Source organism: Hyperolius riggenbachi, chromosome 4, assembly GCF_040937935.1.
Source record: "Hyperolius riggenbachi isolate aHypRig1 chromosome 4, aHypRig1.pri, whole genome shotgun sequence".
NCBI lineage: Eukaryota > Metazoa > Chordata > Amphibia > Anura > Hyperoliidae > Hyperolius > Hyperolius riggenbachi.
Window position 1 is genome coordinate 451,058,009 of NC_090649.1, and position 19,834 is coordinate 451,077,842.

General features: G+C 44.3%; 1 protein-coding gene across 9 annotated transcripts in view; it reads right to left on the reverse strand.

Moving 5' to 3' along the window:
• Positions 1-19,834, reverse strand: part of LRFN2 (leucine rich repeat and fibronectin type III domain containing 2) — a 685,481-nt gene that overhangs the window by 202,078 nt on the left and 463,569 nt on the right. For 2 of the 9 annotated variants that reach the window (XM_068232729.1, XM_068232727.1), the window contains one exon: positions 16,577-16,617. The exons of the other annotated variants lie outside the window; for them this stretch is intronic. The gene's annotated coding sequence lies outside the window, so the exon portion shown is untranslated. The remainder of the gene's footprint in view (positions 1-16,576; positions 16,618-19,834) is intronic. 9 annotated transcript variants of the gene reach the window in all.

Consider the following 19,834-nt stretch of genomic DNA (forward strand, 5'->3'; position numbering starts at 1 on the left):
GGATTGGAGGAGGACGGCGTGGGACATTACAGCTACAGGGGGCTGATAGAAGCCACAGGTAAGTGTCAGATTTTATTTTCAAACCCCCCTGGAGAAGCCCTTTAAGGTTAAACATTAGAGGGGTTTGAGTGGTTTGTTTGTGGGGGTGGGAGGGGCTGTTCAGGGTTATCAGGAAGGGTGTTTGTGTGGGGGGGTTAGGCGTCAGGAAGGGTGATTGTATGTGTGTGTGTGTGTGTGGGGGGGGGGGGGATTAGGTGTCAGGAAAGTGTTTGTGAGTGTAGGGGGTGATTAGGGTTAGGTGTCAGGGAAGGGTGTTTGTGGGGTGGAACGTTTAGGGTTCGGAGTCAGGAAGGGAGTTTGTGCAGGGGATGGACGGTTAGCGTTAGGCATCAGTAAGGCCTCTTGCACACTGCATGCATTTCCGATTCCGCTTTTTAATCGGTTTTTACATCCGATTCCGATTTTTAATCTTTACTGCATGCTGCATTTTTTGATCCGTTTTTCTGTTAAATGTATTCAGGGAAAATCAGAATTGAAAATCGGAAACGGAATCGGAAACGCAAAACAGATTTGCAGTGTGCAGGGAGCGGAAGAGTGTGTGGGGAAGTTAGGTTTAGGCGTCAGGAAGGGTGTTTGTGCGGTGGAACGGTTAGGGTTAGGAGTCAGGAAGGAAGTTTGTGCAGGGGAGGGATGGTTATTGTTAGGCATCAGGAAGGGTGTTTGTGTGCGGTGGTTAGGGTTAGGAGTCAGGAAGGGTGTTTGTGCAAGTGGGGGGCAGTTGGGGTTAGGCCTCAGGGTAAAGGGTTCTGTGTAAGAATAGGCTTAGGTTTAACAAAAGTGAAATATTGGCATTTAATACCAATATTTTACTATCGTTTTTACACTTCAAAAGTATATCTGAATTAAAAAACCAATATTTTACTATTGCGATTACTGGGCACCCCAATTTCCAAGCGCCTTTTGTGATGTACGCATTTCCAGCTCCCTGCTAATTTCCACTCACCCTTTAGTCACATGGGCATGGAGGCAGCGTGGTGGTAATAGTTGTATGCCACACCTCTCTGCTGACCAATCATGATTATGACCATGGCTGTACTTTTAGGACCCGTTCCAGGGCTTGTTCTAGACTTTTTGCTGCCTGAGGCAAACTTGTGAGGATGCCGCCCTTCACCCCCCCACACTCCCCGCGCCCCCCCCCCCCCACCATATTGAAATGATCGCACAGCACCCGACAATTTGCACTGCACGTTATAGCTGCGGTGAGCCCCAAAAAAACACCCTCAGTATGGGTAGTAGGTAGCTAGGTACAGTTGCCCCCAGTATAGATGGGCCAGGCACTCTCTTCCATAATCACTTCCTGTTTCAGCCTTGTGCTGCCCTCAGACTTCTGCCACCTGAGGACGTCGCCTCACTTGGCATCATGGGTGGACCCATCATGGCCCTTTCACACTAAGTCAGTTGTATTGCAGAATAATACTGCAGACCAACTCACTGCTCATACAATTCTATGGGCCTGTTCACAGTATGGCGTTGTAACTGATCACTCTCTCTGCATGCAGGCTTTGTATTCAAGTCTATGTCCAGCCTCCATTGCAGATCATACCTATTATAACGTTATTCATTGTGAACAGTGTGAATCCACCCTTAGGCCTCTTGCACACTGCAAGTGATTCGATTCCGCTTTTTAATCAGTTTTTACATCCGATTCAGATTCCGGTTTGCAGTGTGCAGGGAGCAAACTGCAAATCGGAATCGGATGTAAAAACTGATTAAAAAGCGGAATCTGAATCGGAATCACTTGCAGTGTGCAAGAGGCCTTAGAATGTGTTTATGCGTGTTGTGGTGCGTTATGACGCACAGCAATGGGCTGCCATAGTCCCACAATGGGTCCATTCATATTGTCGCATTGGCTCTTTGGTGCGTCAAATTCATTCATAATAACTGAGACGAGCTGTGAATTACAGCTCAAGAAACACTAAATGACTGCCTCATAGCCAGATCATCCACAAGGTAATATAGGCAGTTGCCTAGGGCCTGGAGAGAGTCTAGGGGCCTGGTGGATGCTAGCCCCACTAAATCTTATTTTAAAAAAGCCAGGTGACCATTAGTGGTGGGCAAAAACTTCTATCTAGCCTAGGGCTCCATTTCATTGTAATCCTTTTCTGGTCTGCCTCGCAAATGCCACTATGCCAGATCTTTAGAGATCCCAACACCCGAGCATGACCCAATCACATTTCCCCGCCCACGGTAAACTTCTCAGCTGCTCACGGCTTTTCATCCCTCTGATCCCCTCCCTAGCAACAGATGTTTCGCTGATCTGGAGGCTAGTGACGCATCTGTACAGCGTCAGCACTGCAGTGCTGCCCCAAGGGTTGTGTACCGATTACTGGCGGGCGACAGAAATGCCTCAGTGTGTATAAGTCTAAAGCGGGCCACACAGAAGCACCTTCCCCCATTCTTTTCTAAACACATCTTTCCTTTACCAAAAACTTTATAAACAATTCTTGTGGAGTTCTTCCTAAAGGGCCCCAGCTATGTATAAAACTTTTTGTTTCATTCAGCTCGGGTACACTTTAAAGAGAATCTGTACTCTAAAGGGGCCCATACACTCAGCCGATTTTCTGGCCGACCGATCGATCCCGATCGATCGATCGATAGCAAATCGGTTGGCCAATCGCCCGATCGATGGCCGATTTCGATAGATTTCGATAGATTTCCATCGAACTGGCAGGGTGGAAAATTTAGGTCGATCTGATGAGATTGCTTATCAGTTTGCATTGGCCTTAATAGAAATCTGATGGCAAAAAAATGCCATCAGATCGAATTTCAATAGATTTCAAACTGAAATCTATTGGAATTCTATCCTGGTAAAAAATGTTCTAAAAACGCATCAGATAGATCATCAGATGCATTTCTTATCTATCTGCTGTCAACCTGACGAGTGTATGGGCACCTTAAATTTTTTACAGCAAAAAGCATACCATTCTATTCATTATGTTCTCCTGTGCCCCTTTGTGCTGTTTCTGCCACTCTCTGCTGCAATCCTGGCTTGTAATTAATAGTTTTAGAAAACAGTGTTTACAAACAAACTAACCAGCTTGTGATAGGCTCACATAAGCAGAGTGTGTGAGTCATACAGAGCCTGCAGGGGGCCTGGAGGGGGTGTGTATAGCTTCTATCCAATCACAAGCAGCCCTGCACATTCCACACATTTAAGCCTTAGCTGGGCAGAGCAGACAGAAGGAAATAGATTAGATCATATAACAGAGATAACACAGCCACTGTGCAATTAGGAAAGGCTGCAGTAAGCCAGAGCACATTAGAACAGGCAAAGGAACTTATAGGATAGAAGAACTAAGGCTAAAAATTTTGTTACAGAGTCTCTTTAAGTTCTTCTGAAGGAAAATGAATTATGTAGCGGTTAATAACATACAACGATGCACAGTCCCAGCTACCCTGCAAGTGTAAAGGGAATAAGTGTTATTTATGGACCTGTCTGTATTGCCCTATAAAGAATGCAAGCTTGACAGCGAGGAAAAGGCGTTCCAGGGCTTAAAGTTTCAGCTAAGCCTGCAGTACGGGCCTCATTTCCTGAGACACCCTGTAGTAGGAGAGCTTGATGAAATGCAGCATGTGCTCTCTTCAGGTCTGAAGGCCCCTGTGTTGCCGGTGCACATCCCCAGTGGTCCGCCACTCCAAATCAGAACAAGCACTGCTGCGTGCCTGTAAATTGTATTCACAAGTGAATTCAATGAGAAAACGCAAGTGAATACTCTTCGCTGTCAAGCAAGAGTGTCATCTCCTTCCCTTAGTAGCGAGACAGCTATTTGATCTGTGCTGATGGTTTGGCTTACGCCATAAACCGTATTACGGCTATATCAGCACTCAGTGAGGAATGTATCTATGCTGCAGGAAGTAGTTAAAAATAGGTGGGGGTAGGCATAGGGGTTCTTAAGGTTAGGTATGGGGATGGAGTGGTTAGGGTTAGGCATAGGGTGATGTGGTTTGGGTTAGGCATGGGGTGGAGTGGTTAGGGTTAGGCATGGAAAAAAATACATATATCCAGGCACATCGCCTCTAGTTAGGACATTAAATAAGTTATTAAGGAAAAGGAGGTGCTGAAGGGGGTGTGGCTAGAAAACAGCAAAAATCTATTAACCCTTTGCACTCTCGAATGCAAATGTTCAAACAAATGCATTCACAGATTCACTCATCCAGGCACAACTGTTATCCCTACAGCTAAGTTAAAAGCCGAGGTTTTAGTTTACAGAAGAATGCATTCTTATGCTTAGTCACCTATACTGCGCAGAAGTACCCAGGTAAACATAGGTGTCCTAACTCTGGCCCTATAGGGTGAAGTGGTTAGGGTTAAGCAGCGGGAGTGGATTGGTTAGGTTAGGCATGGGGGTGGAGTAGTTAGGGTTAGGCAGGGGGTCTGTGCAGTGGTTAGGGTTAGGCAGCCTGGGTGGAGTGGTTAGGGTTAGGCATAGGGGTTGAATGGTTAGGGTTAGACATGGGGGTGAAGTGTTAGGCCATGGTAGTGGAGTAGTTAGGTTTAGGCATGGGGTGGAGTGGTTAGAGTTAGGCATGGGGGTGGAGTGTTTAGGGTTAGGCAGTGGGGATGGAATGGTTAGGGTGAGGCAGAGGGAGGGTAAAGTGTGGAATTAGGCAGAGGTGTAGGTCCCAGCGATCGAGTCTCCTCCACTTCCTAGTTAGTTTGCAGCCAGCCAATCCCCATGTGGCTCCAGTCTCCACGTGGTGATTGGCTGGCTGGAGGACACCTGCAAACTAACCAGGAAGAGGAGACGTGAACGCCCAGGACCAGGTAATGTATAATAATGCTAGATGCCAGTAGTGACATTTTGTTACTAACATTATTTAACATTTTAAAAATGTCCTAAAATGTTAAATAACGTTAGTAGCTAGAAATAATTTCTGGCATCAACATACGCCATTTTTTGCGGTGCTATTTTTACATGTATCCCTAGCTTCAATACTTCCTGGCCCTGATACCTGTGTGTAAGCTGTGTGTAAGCTGTAATACGCCTCTCCTTGTCAGACGTTCGTCTGACACTGATCTGCCCACCTGTCCCAAATGAGTGACTTACAAACTATTTATAAGAGTATAAACATCAGCATTGCTGCCAGGCTCCCGGCATATTCACACTCTTAGAGTAATTATGTTCAAGTGTAGCTATTTATAAACATGGCCATCAGAAAATCACCATAAATGTACCACTATTTCTGCAGAAACAAGGACATTTTTCTGCCAATCCGCTCATAGCCACCAAAACGCTCATAGATCTCTTTCGGGGGACAAATCAATAACTGACTACAACTGCATTATTGATCAGCCTGCAATGTGCGTCTCATTGAAAGGGAAGCTCTTCGTTCTTTGCAAAGAACTACAGACGCTTATCAGCCCTCCAGAAGTCTTTTGTAATGTTATTGAAAAAAATACAGCATATACAGTACATGATATGGGCATATCCTATCGCTTTTCCTCCTATTAAAATGGAATACCCATAAAAAACCCAACCCAAAAATACCAGGACTGCCATTGACGTTGGAAAGTATAGGCCAATGCAGCCCAATTTTATTTAAACTTTACAAACATTTTAAAGTAAAACTTTTAAAACTCATGAACCATGAAAACCAGACAGTGTTCAGGGCAAGGAAATCCGAAGGTTAACTGACTAGACCGAAAACCTTGGAAATGCAGCCTAAAACCGTCTCCCAGACCCAACCGCCGTCTCAGGGACAGCTGCATGCCCCTTTACAAAGCAAGTTACTGCAAACAACCTTTTAACGTGAGGAATTGACTTGCGTGAATTCCTCCCCTATTTCACCACCGTCCTCCGGAAACCTTGCCCCGCCAGCTGCAATGACAAAAACACACTCGAAATTCAACAAACTAAGGGAGGGAGGGTGGGAACTTTCCCCTTCACCAGCTTCACTGACCTTGCTCCACCCCTTCCTCTCATCCCTGGACCCGGCTCTGGCTCCTGCAAACCCCACCCTTTCCTGCCCTGCGGCCAAGCCCTCTCTCTCTCCGGAGACTTAACCCTATGCTGGCAAAAAGCTGGCTAGCCCTATCATGTGGGGGCCTCCCTAGCTCCCTTTGCTCGATCCTCCCTTAGCTATCTTGATATAGTGAACTCTGATATAGTAGAACTTAGGGAATAGTAAACTAAGTGACCAGGTACCTACAGTATATGGGAATAACGCTGGGTATAGTGAACCTGAAATGAATATGATAGAACTTCTAGTTATATACTGGTTATAGTGGACCTGTTATTTGGCCCCTGTGGTATTCTGTATCTAGCTATAGTGGAAAGTGGGTGGGCACATATGCCATACATCAGTCAGAGACCCATGAGCTGTGGTCGGTGGTTGGGCTGGCAGCAGGGCCGGATTTGTACTCTTTACCACCCAAGGCCACTGTCACCAGCCGCCCCCCTTCGGTATAGGTAGCGAGATGACCCCTCCCCCCCTTCCCTCCAGTATAGGTAGCCAGATGACTCTCTTAATCCCTCCTTTTCCCACTCCCCTTCTGTATAGGTAGCCAGCTAGCCTTCACACCACAGCAGCCATCAGTGTCACTCATTTCTCCGCTCGTCTCCACTGCAAAAGCTTCCTCTTTCTTTCCGTCTCCAATGCTGCCCAAGTCCATAGCCGCCAGCCACAATGCAAACGTGCACAGAGAGCAAGATGGCTGCTGCACGGGCAGCAGAGTACCACGGTCAGGCGCTCGCCTGATCTCGCTGCATTGCAGCATTTGCAAGGTTGCACCAGTTTAGCCTGCTGCTTTGGTGCCCTCGCTTCTGTGGTGCCCTAGGCAATGGCCTAGGCGGCCTTGCCCTAAATCCGGCCCTGGCTGTCAGCCCAACATGCAACTACTCAGGCAGCCTCTATGCAGATAGAAACAGGCTCTGACACTAAATACCACCCTGGACTGGGCAAATATCTTACTGTATTTCACTTGTCCTTTAAAGCCATACCTCACATAATAAAATTGTTGGAGACGCTATTTAGGCTTTTGGATTACTGCAAAGAGAGAGAAAGAGAGACAGTTTCACCAATCCAAGGGGGAACAAAAATGACCTACATTCATTTGGGCTCAGTAGAGATTCTTACAATCCTTTATGGTATTGCACAAATTGAATCAAAAGTCTGAAACACCGTAAAAAAGGCCAACAAGCCAGTAATCTGCCAAATCTCCAGCCATTAAATCAGCCGTCGGAAGGGAGCCGGACGGTCGGTCATTGCCGTTCGTCTACGAAGCTCTAACAAAGCGGAACAGAATGTTCCAATCTACGGGCCGTCATCAGTTTAAGCCTTTAACTTTCAAACCATGTATTTTTTCTGATTAATTCATCCCCCGAGGGGAACGAGATGGCCGGGACGGCGGCGGAACACTGGTCTTATACAATCACATTAGATGTGGCCTTTCGCTTCTCTGAGCATCCGTACATTAAAGTAAATCATTCGCATTGAAGCCCCGTTCGGTTGTGTGTTCTATTGATATGAGGCTCCCTTGTTCTGAGCCCGATGCCCGGGCAGTCTGCGGATAATGCTTAAATGTTTTCACAGAGCGTGATATTGTTCCCCGGAAGCCCTGGCATTGTATCGGATCACACGGGTATCATCGTGTGCTTCTTGCGTCAAAGCCAATGCCTAAAGCCCATTACAGCTGCTTGGCAGTCTTACGTGAGATCAGATTTGCAGCAGAAAGTGCTCCCTGTTTTTATTTTTTTTTAAAGGTATTGATTTTATTCCGTTTTTGTGCAAAGCAGGAAGTACGTGTATTTGGACAGAGTGCTGTGCCGGCTGTTCCTTCAGGCAACGCTAAACAAGTTAATTGGTTCCTTTTTTATGCTCAGAAAAGGCTGTTCTGTGAGGTACAGAGATTGCCTGACTGACCAGCTAACATGTAAACAAAACTGTCCACAGTCTTCTGAGGTATTCCCAGCTGGACTCTCTCACTCTGATTCAATTACCTTTTCCCCCTGAAGATGTAAATATTTGTATTTTGTTTTATGTGCAATATAGTTTTTCAGCACCTTGCAAGTTTCAAAGTAGTAAAATGAAAAGTAAGCAACGGGAGTAATGCCAAATGTATTTTACTGATAAGGTGTGAAAACATGTCTCATGAGAAAACTAAAGGCGACCATACACCTAGTGATTTTGCGGCACACATCATGTCCGTCTATTCGATGATTCAATTGATTTTGGTCCCAAATCTGTCTTATGCATCAATCAGACATGCTGGTAAAACTATTTCAAAAGTGCTCGATCGCATGTGCACCGCTGTTGGCGTTCAATATCACAACGAATGACATATGCGACGGAACCCCGGACCTGAGTGTGAAATGTACCCACTAGTGCCCGTGTTCTGTAAAAAATGATCACCTGTCCCATTAGTGTGACTCTCGGCAACCTCAGCCATCACCCCAAGTTACCGAGAATGCCTGTACCACATGGCACCAGGAACGTCTGTGTGACATCACACACGCGCCACGTGGTACACGTGTCATGTAGTACAGCACTTGCGGTAACTGGCTTGACAGCGGAAGATGCCTGGAGTCGCGCCAGCGGTGCATGGGCTGGTACCAAATCCCTCTTGGCCCATATATCACCCATACTGCCCATGCATCATCACCTGATGCAAATGTCCACTATCCAATGTGCGACCTTCCATATGTTGTAGGCAAGGCATTTCCAAGCAAGTCCACTGTGTCTGTTCAACCAAGTAACTGGTTGAGAGAGGCTTTCATCCCTGTCACATGACATGCAAGGATGGAAGCTGGTGATTAGCTGCATGGCAATTGTAGCGGCGGCACTATGTAGTTACGCCCCTCCTGTGGGCGACAGTACTCGTGCATGTGGACACACCTTTACACGTTGCATCAAACGTAGTAAAATGATCAGTACACCCCAATTGATATCCGTTCAGGGAGATAAGGAATGTTTTCCATGATTGGGTCAATATCTAGTACTTTCTTTTATTATTATTATTTTTATTTATATAACACAACATTTTCCGTAGTGCTGTACATAGTATAATGGTGAGCATAGATACATGAGATGTTCAAAACTCTTTCCTGGTGAGCTAAGGCTTCACCTCTAATATAGCATCACTGGCAGTCTAGACTGGGTCAAACATAATGCAATGCTACCTAAAGCAAATCAGGCTTGTCTGAGCAGGTGTGTACTGAGAACATGTTTGGTCTCCAGGTTTCCAGGCTTGGAGCATGACGGACAGGCTGTGTGAAAGAGTTTCAAAGGACAGGTAAAACTCATTAGCAGCCCCGTTTCTTCAGCGCCACTCATTACTTACTGAACTCAGTTCGGCGGCACGTGATCGTGGCATGGAGCCCAGAAGGTGAGTCTTCACTAGGACCGCTTCCCCTCACTGCCATACCTTAATGCATTGGATGGGGGAGCTTGGATGGGGCCCCAAGGAGAGGGAGGGAGGAGTAGGACCTTACTCCCTGTGGCTGAGTTCCAGTGTGCCGCACCCCCCCTCCTTCACTGTAATCCCCCAGCCTGGGATGGGGGGAAGGGGGGAACCTATAGCTGGCTAATCGATTCTGGGGCACCTATAGCTAGCTAACCTATACTGGGGCATCTATAGCTGGATAACTTATACTGGGGGACCTATAGCTAGCTACCTATACTGGAGACACTTATACCTGGCTAACTTATACTGGAGCACCCATAGCTGTCTCACCTTTACTGGGGCAACTATACCTGGCTAACCTATACTGGGGTGTCTATACCTTGATAATGTATACTGTAGCACCTATAGCTAGCTAACCTATACTGGGGCACCCACAACTGCCTCATCAATACTGGTGCACCCATAGCTGCCTCATCTATACTGGAGCACCTATAAATGGCTAACCTATACTGGGGCACCTATAACTGGCTAACCTATACTGGGGCACCTATATAACTGGCTAACCTATACTGGGGCACCTATAGCTGGCTAACCTATACTGGGACACCTACACCTGATTACCTATACTGGGGCACCTATACCTAGCTACCTATATTGGGGAACACAATTTTTACAGCCTCTCTGGGAGCAATTTAGCATAGAAACTGCCCTGCTCATGTTGAGTAGGGATGATCAATGGTATGTAAATACTTCCGAGTGTATGCAAATTAATGTCAATTTTTATGCAAATATATGCATCTTGAAATTGGACCAGTCAGTTTAACCCTGGGTAGGACTTGATTGGTCCAATTTCAAGCTGCATATATTTGCATACAAATTGACATAAATTTGCATAAATTTGGGAATATTTACATCTCTTTGATCATTCCTACTCATTAGAAGTCCTGGATGCCGGAGCTAGAGAAGGTGACCAAGCTAGAAGACAAGAGGGTCTCTTGGGAGGAGCAAAGGTTCTGGGTGGGATGGTATTTTGAGAGTAATAAGGTAATATATGGAGGTGACAGCTTGGGTAGAGATTTGCATGATAGTATTAAGAGTTTGAACTGGATCCTTTGGGTGATTGGGAGCCAATGGAGGGATTGGCAGAGAGGGGCAGCATCAGAGGAGCGGGAGGAGAGGTGGATGAGGCGGGCAGCAGAGTTCAGTAGGGATTGGAGAGGAGTTAGTCTGGTGTTTGGTAGACCGCAAAGTAGGGTGTTGCATGATGTTTACGGCCCTCTGTAGCCGTTAGCTGACATGCCGACGCTCCAGGGCAGATTACAGCTTTAATTTTGCATATTCTTGCACTGTAAGTATAAGATCCATGCCTCCAATCCCTGCCTGGCAATTTACTTTCACCCGATGAGAGACTCGTATTCACCACCGCACCCCCTCCCCCCCATCCTAATTGCTGCTATTTCTGTCCACTTAATAGCAGTTAAGCTATTAATCTCAAAGACTGTAATTTCCAAAATAAACGCGTACCTACAGCGACAAAAGGGTAAATAGGAATTCAACCGCTCCCCACGCTGCACGTCCGCCATTGAACAATATCCCTGTGCCATAGCTGCTGCAGTTTCCTTTCTGTGACGGCGATTTCTCAGATCTATAAATACAATGTTTTTGTGTTTGCAAGGACAAAAGAAAAACATTAAAATGTTGCCGAGCAGAGAGTGGCTCTAATTTATTTTTATTTTTTACCTCATGTAGCCTTTTTATTTATTTATTTAATATTTTGTTTTTAATGACAGCCAATGCTGTCTTGTTATTCACTTCTGCCTGTTTTCAGCTAGGAATTTTACAGAAAGGGGAGGATCTATATACTGGTTAAGCCGAAATGAAAAATTAAATTTAAACCGAAATAGAGATAATCAAGATCACGATTTTGGGATCGTCAATTTACGTCATTTCTGGGGGAGGTTTGAAGAAGCGGCTTCAAACTTCCGCCAAGACCCAGCGCGTGCGGCCCGCAGCATCGGCAGCATTGGACATACCTTCCACATGAGTCTAACACTGTCTACCCTCTATAGCCGTCTGCCGGCTCTTGGGCATGGCCTACTTCCTGGTTCCTGTAGGTCACATGACATACAGGAATTATGCCATGCATTAGAGACTACAGGAGGCGAAGTGGATAGACTGGCATTGCTGGACTTGTGATGGAAGGTATGTCTAGCACTGCCGCAGCTGGGGGACAGAGGGAGCACAGAGAGAGACCAAGAAGGGGCACAGTGAGACAAAAGGGGCACAAAGAGAGACACAAAGGGGGCAAAAGAGAGACCCAGATGGGGCACAGAGGGAGACTGAAAGAGGGCACAAAAAGACACAAAGGGGGCAAGAGAGAGACCCGAAGGGGCACAGAGAGCGACAAAGGGGGCCCAAAGAGGAACAGGGGGGGAGAGAGGCACAGAGTGAGAACAAACAGGCACAGAGGGGGAACAAAGCTTGATTTGAACAAAATCATTAATCAAATCAAAATCGCGATTTCGTACTGAAATCGCGCAATTCAATTTTTTTCCTAAAATCGTTCAGGCCTAATATTGATATCACCAGTATGTGAGTCTGAGTGAAGACCCTTTGCCTGTCTTCTCTCTGTATATACTGGAGACAGCAGAAATCGGCACACACTGCAGGTAGTTTACTTTCAGTATAGGCACAGAGTAACAGCTTATATTGTGCATAATGGAGGTAGCAGAGATAATCATTCACTGCAGCTAGTTTACTATATGTACAACCACAGAATAAAAGTTCATATTTTATGCACTGGAGTTAGGAGAGAACAGCACGCTCAGCAGCTAGTTTACTATCAATATACAGTAGGCACAGAGTAACAGCCATTTGCTTTATATACTGAAGGTAGTAGAGATCAGCACACACTGCAGATAGTTTACTATCAGTACAGGCACAGAGTAACAGCTAATGCCTGGTACACACCATGCAATTTTCTGTCAGATTGATGGTTAAATAAATACTTTCTGACAGGTCAAATCTGATTTCTGATCTTTTTTTTAATGATTTTGTATAGAAGTGATCGAAAAATTGATCAGAAAAACAATCAGAAATCATATTGGACTTGCTGGAAAATGATTGATTTGACTATCAATCTAATAGGAAATTGCATTGTGTGCAACAGGAATTATACTGTACATACTGATGGAAGCAAACATCAGCACACACTGTAGCTAGTTTACTATTATTATAGGCAAAGTAACAGCTTAGACTGTACATACTGGTGGTAGCAGAGATCAACACACACTGCAGCTAGTTTACAGGTACAGAGTAACAGCTAATACTGTACATACTGGAAGTAGCAGAGATCAGATCATGCTGCAGCTAGTTTACTATCAGTACAGGCACAGAGTAACAGCTTATACTGTACATACTGGGGATAGCAGAGATCAGAGCACATACTACAGCTAATGTACTATCAGTACCATCACAGAGTATTAGATTATACTGTACAGAACTATATTGTACATACTGGGGGTATCAGCGATCAGCACACACTGCAGCTAGTTTACTGTGGGTACGGGCACAGCTTATACTGGACATACTGGTGGTAGCATAGATTAGGACATACTGCAGCTAGTTTACTATCAGCACAGGCACAGCGTAACAGTGTATACTGTACATACTGGAGGTAGTGGAGATCAGCACACTTTTCAGGTAGTTACTATCAGTACAGGCATAGAGTAACGGCTTATACCGTACATACTGGAGATAGCAGAGATCAGTGAAAATTGCAGCTAGTTTACAGAGTAACCGCTTATACTGTATATACCTGAGGCAACAGAGATCAGGTCATGCTGCAGCTAGTTTACTATCAGTACAGGCACAGAGTAACAGCTTATACTGTACATACTGGAGATAGCAGAGATCAGCACGCACTACTGCTAGTTTACTATCAGTACAGGCACAGAGTAACAGCTTATACTGTACATACTGGAGATAGCAGAGATCAGCACGCACTACTGCTAGTTTACTATCAGTACTGTCACAGAGTATTAGATTATACTGTACATGATTTTTCAGTTTTACATTTATTGCTTAACATTGTGATAATGTTACAGACTTTATTGAAAGCCTGTCCAGAAACGTAATGACTTGAAGAAGGAACCTGTGTCTTCACAGATAGAGGGATAAGTTCGATGCTCCCTCCATCCCCCTGAGGACATTCTGCATTTGAAACATTACCATCAGAACTTGGACAATATCTCCATGTCCTCATCTTTTATTGAGCCAGAGCCTTGCTTCACCTTTTGAAGCGCTGTGGGAAGTTCTTCATTTCCTCGGATAATTTTTTTATGTGGCGGAATCTTGGGACGAGGAATGAAATAAATATAAAAAGATTATTTGAAGTCTCCAGAAGAAGAGGCAGAAACGAGAAGACGCTCTGAAGAATATCCGAGTTGGTCTAAAAACTTTGTGCTTCGCGAAATATATTCCACCAACCGCCTAAAAGAGATTCTGTCTGTGAAGAATCCTCCGCACAATCGGGACATGGCGTAAAGACGGCTTCTCATCCAAGAGAGATAAAGCTTAGACTAAACGGGAGCAAGTCAAATTCTCACAACATCCACAATGAATAAAGTAAAATAAATGATTAAGAATTACCTTTTGGAACTGAATGATTCAAATCCTAAGTACTGTAATTGTTTAGCTTTGCCTGCCTGAAACTGTCTACCTCTCCTTACAGGCTTAAAGGACACCCGAGGTGAAAACTGATGTGAAAAACAATTGTATCTATCCTCCTCCTAAAAATGACTTTTTTAGGTATCCAACAGTTTAATTTTATATTTAAATCTAGTTTTTAAGTTTTTACTGTTTTATTGTCTCTGTTAAATGACACCTTCATTGAAGTATGCTAGAGCTCAGATCTATGAATGATTGATCCTTTTTATCTCTTTCCTGCTCCAGGAAGCCATTTACTAAAAGGAAATTATTTTATGGCTGTAATTACATATCAGTGAGGGTTATGCTACAGTCTGACCCAGTCTGATTCGGTTCTGACCAGGATAGAAACTGTCACTTGCATACCTGATGTTTAAGGCCTCTTTCACAGTGGGACGGTGCGTTTGATGCGACGTTAAGGTTGCATAACGTGCCCCTAATGCAACACATTGAAATACTATAACTTGGACGTTAGAGTACATTCTTAAGCCCTGCGTTTGGTGCACCGTTTTTGTCGCACAGTGATGGATCGAAGATGGCGCATGCGTTACATTAAAAAAAAAAAAAAAAAACATTACTGAGCATGTGCAACACACACAACGCAGCAGATTTATTGCTAAACGCACAGCATGCAACACTTTCTAAATATTGCTACACGTTACACACAACGCAACATGTGCACTGTGAATGTTGCACAGACTTAGTATTGCTGTGCGTTAGTCCACCGTAAAACATTTTCTAACGTGCGACTTTAACATCGCACTGTGAAAGAGGCCTAACTCTTTCAGGCAGAGAAAGAAAAACAGGGACACAGCCGAGTTATTTGTGTGCTTGGCACTGTACATACACATATCTGTCTCATCATTTCACATGTCACCTCGGTTGTCCTTTAAAGTGAACTTGCGGTGAAAATAAACTCATGAGATAAACAATTATATTTCTCCTCCTACTCCTAAAAAATGACTTTTTAAAGGGATACTTAAGTAAAAAAAAAATGATTTTTACTCACCCGGGGCATCCCTCAGCCCCCTGAAGCTGTATGGTGCCCTCGCAGCCTGGCTCCGATCCTCCTGTCCCCGCCGGCGGCTACTTCCGGGTTCGGCGACAGCCGCCCACAGGCTGGAAACGCGAGTGATTCTCCGCGTTCCCAGCCGCTATATCACCCTCTATGCTGCTATAGCGTATATGTTATACTCGTGTTCCCAGCCTGTCGGCAGCTGTCGCCGAACCCGGAAGTAGCCGCCGGCGGGGACAGGAGGATCAGAGTGAGGCGGCGAGGGCACCATACAGCTTCAGGGGGCTGAGGGATGCCCCAGATGAGAAAAAATCATTTTTTATTTTTTTTTTACTTAAGTATCCCTTTAAAGCGCCCCATTTTTTTTTATTCTAATATTCACAGAGTAGGTTGAATGTTTTACTGTCTCTAATCAGTGGCAGTCTATTAAGTGTCCCAGACTTAGAAAAAGGTCAATAGTTCATGTATTTTATCTCTCCCTGTCCTCAGAAGTTGTATTCTGCCATGAACACTTTTTTTTTAATGTAAATCTAAATTTTATTACCATACTTTAAATGTATATATTTCTTTTTTTCAAATATGAAGGAAAAGGAACCAAGACAGAAAGGACCACTGTGGTTTGATTTATAAAATAACATATTTTCTTATGACATCTTTACAGTTTGCATGGCTAGGGGTGTGTTGGGATTGTGATTAGGGGTGTGGCAGGGGTGTGGCTTAAGTGTCCCTCTTTCTTATCTCAAAAAGTTGGGAGGTATGCAGCAGTTCTTTGTAACTGAGTAACATTTCCCATTACAATGTTTTGCAGTAATGTAAGAAGGCATATTATCCATTTTTGCACACATACCCTCACTATAGACCAATACGCATTTCTTCCTTATATCAGCATAAGCTGCGGGATCTGAAAAGAGTGGTAAACGTTGTCAGACTCGGCTACACGTGAGCTGAGGGATTCTCAGCATATAGCAGTCCAAACTCTGCCAGCCAGTCATCACTAGAGTCCTGGGAATGGTAGTCAGATTGTGTAGCACTCTGAGCCACAGCCCCGCTCACCGCAGCACACCCTGCGTCTCCTCAGCACAGGAACTCGCTGAGTGATGCTGCAGCACCTCATTTCACTTCCCCAGATATTCTGAGAACAGTCTGACTCAGGATTAAAATATGAATATTACCAGAATCCCCTGTGCGGTGAATCTAATTTGGAAAAAAAAGGAGGAAGTCACAGGGGAGGCCAGACTAGGAAATAATAAGTAAGATTTGTGGGTGTGAAGAGAGGGACAATTCTCTTCTACGTTCTTACTGCTCTTCAAAGACACCACTGTGGAGCGCAGCAAAAACTTCTGTCGCTTCTTAAAAAGTTGTCAATCCAATTTGCTCAGAGAGTGTGAAGTTAAAGTGAAATACAACTCCATATTAACTGGAAAAAATAAGACATTACTTATTTAGCTTACCTATCCTGTAGTTTTTAGTGTTCACTGTCAGATTTAGGAGGCTGTGATATAAAAAAAGAAAATAAAATTTCTGCTGGTTTCCATCTTCACGGTTTTTCTTTGATGCTTACAGTGACATCACATCTGCCCCGCCCCCCCTCTTTTTTCCAACAAGCTCAGTGTTAATTTTACGTCACTACTGCTACAGCTTACTGTCCCTCCCACAGAAAATATTACCTATACAACAGGCCTACATCACTGTGTACATTTTTCAAAGGGAGGGGTGATTCAATTACTTTCCTGGTCATAGTGTCCCCGTCTTATCTGAAACAGGAAGCTTTCTGTTATGTGCAGGCTGAGATAAGCTTGTTACTGTAGCTTAAAAAACAAACAAAAGCTTAAAAAAACAAACAAACAAACAAAAAAAAACTACCCACAATCCCGCTGGCAATATACAGTTCCTGCAGTTAGGCAAAGACACCCAGACAATCTGCCATATTTATTTCCTTTTAAGCAATATCCGTTGCCTGGCTGCCCTGCTGATATTTTGCCTATAATACTTTTAGCCATAGACCTTGAACAAGCATGCGGCAGACCAGGTATTTCTGAAATGATTGTCAGATCTGACTTCATGCTTGTTTCTGGTGTGATTCAGACACTATTGCAGTCCAATAGATCAGCGGGATGCCAGACAACTGGTATTGTTTAAAAGGATATAAATATGGAAGTCTCCATATACCTCTCACATTCAAAAAAAAACAACTGTAATGTGTTTTCTAAACTTAAAACTATATGACCCTGGCTTACGAACCTCTTATTTTAAAGGACACAAGTGGTATAAGTTATATACTATACCTAGGTCCCCTTGCTCTTAATCTTGCCATTGCTGTTGACAGAGGAAGAGGTTGCTGCTGGTATGAGGTGGCTGGTAAGACAAGCTGCTGCTTAACCCCGTCTGTATAGCTCAGACATCTCTGTGTCCAAACACAGTCTGTGCAGGGATCTTAGTGAAAGTGCATGCGCTAGCAGGTGACAGTAATTGTGTGTGCGTACCTAGCTTGCTTTTAAATGTAATGCAACTAAGTGCAGGTTAATGTGTCTTGTTTTTTTTTATCATCCTTCTGTTTATTATAGTGTTTGCCAGCGTTTTTGTACATTTTAGAAAGGGTAATTGTTGTAACACAGTGGAGAAGATTAACCAGATACTAATCATTTTGAGTTGATGCAAATGTTATGTTAGGTTTATAGAAATATACGCAACCTTGGAATTTGTTTCAGCTCGCCATTCTTAGCTACTCATTGAGCATATCTATGACAGAAGGGAATTGTGGTGTTTCTGCCATCCATTAAAATCTCTTCTAGTCCTGGTGAGGTTATTCATCCTTGGTTGGGACTGAACTGCTAATGACTGTCCGCATAATTCTGTGTAATAAACTACAGTTCCATTTTTGGATTGCCCAACTATAATAGGCGACACACATTTGGTGTGATTCTTAGTTCAGCCAAACCGATCTGCTCATCCCTTGAACTTTAATACATTTTTTTTAGAAGGAAAAGGTGTTTATCCCCAATGTGTGAGACATTACAGAACACGTCAGACATTGAGATTTACATTTGGTGACAGCTGAAACGTGTTGTGACATTGTTCTTATGTGAGTTTTACTCAAAGTGCCAGACAAACAATATGCTCATTGTTACAGCCGTAGTTGATTTTTTTTTTTTTTTTTGACTAAAACAATATGTAGAACACGACAAATGCAAATACATTTTTTTCATGCGTGAATCTTTAAATAACCGCAATGCCAAGAAACAAAAACATTTAATTTATGTGTATTCCAATGCAATTTAGCCTGTGTTTATGAATTAATCATCTTAAAAAGAAAAACAAACTTATGGTGCTTTTTTTTTAGAAGTTTATGAAAGTGTGTCTGAGGTAAAATTTCCACAACATTGTTACTCTCACATGTGGGGTGGGGGAAAGTCATTTGATGACATCATTCCAATTTTTTTTAGCTTCAAAAGCTCACAAGAACGTTTATAAAATACCCTCAGTAGTAACTCAAGCCCCTACCCTACTTAACTTTTTGTTTTTCTTCAAGGCTTCTTTCACAGTGGGATGTTGCGGTTTGATGCAACGTTAAAGAGACACTGTAACATAAAAAAGTTCCCCTGGGGTGTACTCACCTCGGGAGGGGGAAGCCTCAGGGTCCCAATGACGCTTCCCACGCCGTCCTCTGTCCCACGGGGGTCTCGCTGCAGCCCTCCGAACAGCGGCCCGACAGATCCGGCCGCCTGTTCAATATTTACCTTTCCAGGCTCCAGCGGGGACGCTGTGGCGGCTTTCGGCTCCGAAGTAGACGGAAATACCCGATCTCAGTCGGGTCCGCTCTACTGCACAGGCGCCAGAGACTTGCGCCTGCGCCGTAGAGCAGACCCAACGGCGATTGGGTATTTCCACTTATTTTGGAGCCGAGAGCTGCCACAGCGCCTGCGCAGGAGCCGGGAAGGTAAATATTTACATCGCCGCTGTTCGGAGGGCTGCAGCGAGACCCCTGAGGGACGGAGGATGGCATGGGAAGCCTCATTGGGACTCTGAGGCTTCCCCCTCCCGAGGTGAGTACCCCCCAGTCGAACTTTTTGATGTTACAGGTTTTCTTTAAAATTGCAACGCAAATTACAACGCAACACCCCAAAAAAGTCGCAACGCAATTTAATGCCCCATTATCGTCGCATACAGTAGAGCCTACAGGCAATGAAAAGTATGCTTCCAGGTCATTACTGAGCATGTGCAAACAGTCCAGCGCAGCTAATAATGTGTATAACGCACTGCATGCAGTACTTTCACTTAACGTGCAGCGTTAGTCACCAACGCAACATGTGCACTCTGAATGCGGCACTGATTTTTTTATTGCAGTGAGTTATTCTGCGTTAAATGTTGGTTTAACGTGCGACTTTAACGTTGCACTGAAAGAGGCCTAAAGGAGCGTGTGTGTGTTTGTGTGTGTGTGCGTTTGTGTGTAGTTTTGCATTCTACATTATGGTGCAAGCACATTTTGTGAAAGTGAAAAACACCTGTTGCACCTGTTTAGGGAAAATGACGCATATTTTCGTGTCATTTTGTGCCGACTTTGGCAGTGAATAGCAAAGCCCCCATACATGGTATTAACACCAAAATTGCTATATATGTTAAGCAGGGCAGTTTCTACGCTAAAATGCACCCAGGGCGAGGGTGTAAAAATTGCGCCCCCCCCGAGGAGCCAGGTATAGGTGCCCGCAGCA